This window comes from Bombus fervidus, unplaced genomic scaffold (assembly GCF_041682495.2).
Source record: "Bombus fervidus isolate BK054 unplaced genomic scaffold, iyBomFerv1 scaffold0100, whole genome shotgun sequence".
Lineage (NCBI taxonomy): Eukaryota > Metazoa > Arthropoda > Insecta > Hymenoptera > Apidae > Bombus > Bombus fervidus.
The window spans coordinates 22625-27500 of record NW_027212662.1 but is presented as its reverse complement, the minus strand read 5'-3'; the positions used below and the strand labels follow the sequence as shown (position 1 = coordinate 27500).

The following is a 4876-nucleotide window of genomic DNA, read 5'->3' as shown; positions in this document are numbered from 1 at the left end:
AAAGACTCGCGTGCCTTCCCACTTGCCACTGACGGCGGAGTATAGGCGCGACGCTTCAGCGCCATCCATTTTCAGGGCTAGTTGCTTCGGCAGGTGAGTTGTTACACACTCCTTAGCGGATTCCGACTTCCATGGCCACCGTCCTGCTGTCTTAAGCAACCAACGCCTTTCATGGTATCCCATAAGCGTCGACTTAGGCGCCTTAACTCCACGTTTGGTTCATCCCACAGCGCCAGTTCTGCTTACCAAAATTGGCCCACTTGGCACTCTGATCCGACAATTGTATCTCGTGGCTTCATGATCCAAGCAAGCCAGAGATCTCACCCATTTAAAGTTTGAGAATAGGTTGAGGTCGTTTCGGCCCCAAGGCCTCTAATCATTCGCTTTACCAGATGAGACTCGTACGCGTTCGATGAGAACGGACGAGTGCCAGCTATCCTGAGGGAAACTTCGGAGGGAACCAGCTACTAGATGGTTCGATTAGTCTTTCGCCCCTATACCCAGTTCCGACGATCGATTTGCACGTCAGAATCGCTACGGACCTCCATCAGGGTTTCCCCTGACTTCGTCCTGACCAGGCATAGTTCACCATCTTTCGGGTCCCAACGTGTACGCTCTAGGTGCGCCTCTCCTCGCAATGAGAACGAGACGCCCCGGGAGTGCGGGGCCGCATTGTCTCGCGGCCCATCCTCCCTCGATCGGACACGCGCAACCCACTCAGGGTGGGCACGCGCGCCGATTTTCACTTTCATTTCGCCTTTAGGTTTACAAGTCCCAATGACTCGCGTACATGTTAGACTCCTTGGTCCGTGTTTCAAGACGGGTCCTGAGAGTACCCAAAGCAATAGCGTCGCCGACCGGTAATCAGAGACTCGGCCAGTCCAAGAAATCCGCCAGCCAACAGCTGCCGACGCCCCAGCACGGAATTAAACTCCGTAAAAACTGAGAACGATCGACGATGCTTGCGGCGGTCTAGACGCACACACATTCGAGAATGGATTGGTTGCGGCCCGATACCGTCTAGTGTACCGTCGTGCAGTCGGCCGGGCGACCGAGGGTCTGCCGCGTGCGCCGAAGCGACGCGACAGTCACCCGCTCGGGCCGTAGACCGACACACAACGGGTCGCGACGTTCTACTAGGGGAGAAGTGCACGACTACGACGCCGGAGCGTTCGAATCGAAGGTGGCGTGCCCTCGCCAATGGAACCACGAAGGCCCACCCGGAGCATCGCTCACCAACGATCACCGACGCCGTCGACGATGAATCTCCCCATTCGATCTTTTGGGTTTCTCAGGTTTACCCCTGAACGGTTTCACGTACTCTTGAACTCTCTCTTCAAAGTTCTTTTCAACTTTCCCTCACGGTACTTGTTCGCTATCGGTCTCGTGGTTGTATTTAGCCTTAGATGGAGTTTACCACCAACTTAGGGCTGCACTCTCAAGCAACCCGACTCTAAGGAGAGATCCTCCCGAAACGCGTTCCGGTCACTACGGGCCTGGCACCCTCTGTGGGTACATGGCCCCATTCAAGATGGACTTGGACGCGGTTCGACGTCACGGGATAAACGGATCCTCCCGAACACTACATTTCCCAACGGCGGAACCGCGGGATTCAGTGCTGGGCTAATTCCTGTTCGCTCGCCGCTACTAAGGAAATCCTTGTTAGTTTCTTTTCCTCCGCTTAGTAATATGCTTAAATTCAGCGGGTGATCTCGCCTACTCTGAGGTCGCTTCAACGTCACGACACGGTGACAATTTTTTTTTTTCAAAGAAAAAAAAATTTCGTGCCATGTGGGCGCGATTCGAGAAAAGCAAGACGGTTTGATAACAATGCGACAGAGGGTCTTTATTTTTATTTCTCTCTCCGAGAATCGCCTCAAAGAGAAAAAAAAATAAAAAAAAAAAATTAATTCGAATAGAATCGAGAACCTTATATTCTATCTCGATCGAGAAACGTTTTATGCATCTCGCCAAAGTGCCTTTTAAACTTCGTTCGTCGTATCATGTTCGAGCTAAGACTCACGCAAGACACCCGTAACGATCTCCGGTTTTTAACGCCCGTCCTCTTTGTATAATATATATATATATATATACACGTGTTATGTATAATATATCTCCCGTAGCCGTTTCTCTCTTCTCGACGATTCCAGCGGTTCCTTGTTTTCGCCTGTTATTGCTGGCACAGAGATCGAACACGCGACATGTATATAACATATCGGTTTCTTTGCTCTGTACCAACGACGAAAACGCACGGGAACTCACGCAAGTGGAAAAGCGAGCGCGAGACGTACACAACGGGGTGAATTTATTACTCGGGGACTGGACGACCGGCGATACGTTAGGATGCGCGGTCCAGCGATAGACGACGAAGAGACATGGGATGACCAACGATCTCTTTTTCTCTAAAACTCGGAGCGCCGAATCGCCTTAAAGCAAAAAAAAATCACACGCGCGTACGTCGTACGTACGGCGCGTGTATACCTCGTCTCTAATCAAGTTTCGTTAGTCTTTCTCGAGCCTCGCCAAAGAGGATCGTTCTCTTCCTCTGCGCGATCTCTCCGTGCCAATGTCAGAGATTATTCTCTCTTTCGCACGACGACGAAAACGACTATTTTCGACGATCCGAACAACTTTGTAACGGACTCACATGCACATCTTAAAATCGGGTACAGAAACGTTGCGCAACACCGTGAGCTTTTCTCTTCTTCGTCACCCTTAAATATAGCCGATCGTAGACGCACGCTAGATCGTAACACACACTTTTCGTTGATTTCCGACGAACGTGGCTTTGGGCCAGGCGCGCGGGCAGAGAGATACGCGACCGACGGGGAAAAATTCGTCCCGATACATGTACGCGTACTCTCCGATCTCCGCGCAACGCTGGGGATCATCTCCCTAAGTCATCAGCGTTCGAAGAAATCTCGTGTGTCCGTTCCCGGATCTACGGCTTTCTCTGGGTTCACGAAGAACAGAAAAAAGCACAGAGGATGAAAAACGCAACGACGACCCATCGATGCGACGGTCCTCGTTGTCTTCTCGTCAGTCGTCTCGCGCCTGCAGAATACATCTCTGCCGCACGAACAGACGGAGTGGGTATTCGATCCCTGGGGCTGTACGAGTAAAAACATCTTGATGAAAAGACGGTTGTGTTTCTTTAAGGCACACAGTTTTTCGTTACGCCACCAAGTTTAGGTTTAGGTTTTAATATCTTGGTTCTCTTTTCTCTCCTCTCTCGACTGACTTTGTTCAAAAATATTTTTGCTTTCTCTCAGTCTCGCCAAAAATTCATTTAAGACGACGTCGGGGGCGCGGTCATTCGTGCTTATCGAAGACTAACAAAACGTAGCAGAGGCTGATACAAAAAGAAAAAAAAAATCGGCCACGAAGAAAACTCGCTCTGTGTATCTCGATAACCGCGTCGACGACGACGGTTCTCTCCGCGCTCTTTTAATTCGTATCCTTCTTCTTGCGCTTCGTCCGACTCAGAAACGTTCGTAAAACACGAACGACGGCGGGTTGTCAAGCCAAGAAGGGACAGAGAAGAGACGGAGGTAGTTTTGCGAGTCTCCCGTGAACGCGATAGATTTTTCATATATTTGTATCGAGAGCATGCGTACGCCGGTCTCCACACGATCCAGCGACGAACGCCGACGAACGTCCAACAATCGCTCGTACGTCGCGTACGAGCCCTCGACCGCTCTTTAATTCGTATTCTTTTGCTTGGCGCTCGTCCTCCGACTCGGAAACGTTCGTTTAAAGATAAAACGAACGACGGCGGGCTGTCGACGAGGCAAGAAAGAACAGAGAGAGACGGACCGAGAGCAACGATACGCAACGCAAGCAGTCTTAGGTTTACGTGAGCAACCCTCAGCCAGGCGTGGTCCAGGAATTGTATCCGTGGACCGCAATGTGCGTTCGAAATGTCGATGTTCATGTGTCCTGCAGTTCACACGTTGACGCGCAATTAGCTGCGTTCTTCATCGACCCACGAGCCAAGTGATCCACCGTTCAGGGTAATCGTTTATGCATGGATTTTTGTTTGTGTACTCAGGTTTTTGTACTCTTATTCTCGGTTCGAAAGAAGCCGATATCCGACAAACGTCCGACCAACGGGAATCGAACGCGCGGAAGTCGCCATATGATTGACGACACGAAAATACGTTCGAAAACGAAATCGGACGGACTGCGCGACGACACACGCAGCCCGCCGACCGGGCGTAAAGTGCATTATAATATATAACAACCAACGAGATCGAAGCTCCGTTCGTCAGGAAACGACGGGGATATAACACCCGATTCTGAATCCTCTGTACAGCACACGATCTCGCGAAGAAAGCGCACGGTGGCTAGCCCATGATATATATATATGTTCGTTCCTCTCGTCCAGTTATTCGAAGCAAACAGCCGATATGCATCTCCATCGTTCGGGTAAAAAAAAATCGATGGGACGCGCACGGTCGTAGTCTTCCTCGCGCGGTCGTTTCTTCCCGATAGCCAGAAGCAGAGTTTGAAAAACTCTAGCGACGGAACGAGGCATTAGACTCTCGACAACGAGGATAGAGAGACGGCCGGCGATCCCCTCTGAATCGACTTCGGTGGTTCAGGTAAAAATAAAAAAAATCGATGGGACGCGCACGGTCGTCGTTCCTCTTCCTCGCGCGCGGTCTATTCTTCCCGATAGCCAGAAGCAGAGTTTGAAAAACTCTAGCGACGGAACGAGGCATTAGACTCGCGACAACGAGGATAGAGAGACGGCCGGCGGTCCCCTCTGAATCCACTTTGGTCGCTCAGGTAAAAATAAAAAAAAATTCGAAAGGGACGCGCACGGTCGTCCTTCCTCTTCCTCGCGCGGTCTTTTCTTCCCGATAGCCAGAAG

At 50.9% G+C, this 4876-nt stretch overlaps 2 non-coding genes across 2 annotated transcripts in view; both read right to left on the bottom strand.

The window, feature by feature from the left end:
* LOC139997520 (large subunit ribosomal RNA) overlaps positions 1-1730 on the bottom strand; it is a 4174-nt gene extending 2444 nt beyond the window's left edge. The window contains exon 1 of the ribosomal RNA XR_011802891.1: positions 1-1730. This exon is cut by the window's left edge and continues 2444 nt beyond it. This is a non-coding gene — a ribosomal RNA (large subunit ribosomal RNA).
* Positions 1731-3861: 2131 nt separating this feature from the next.
* On the bottom strand, positions 3862-4016 carry LOC139997517 (5.8S ribosomal RNA). Its single transcript, XR_011802888.1, has one exon. It is a non-coding gene; the product is annotated as a 5.8S ribosomal RNA (ribosomal RNA).
* Between the last annotated feature and the right edge of the window lie 860 nt (positions 4017-4876).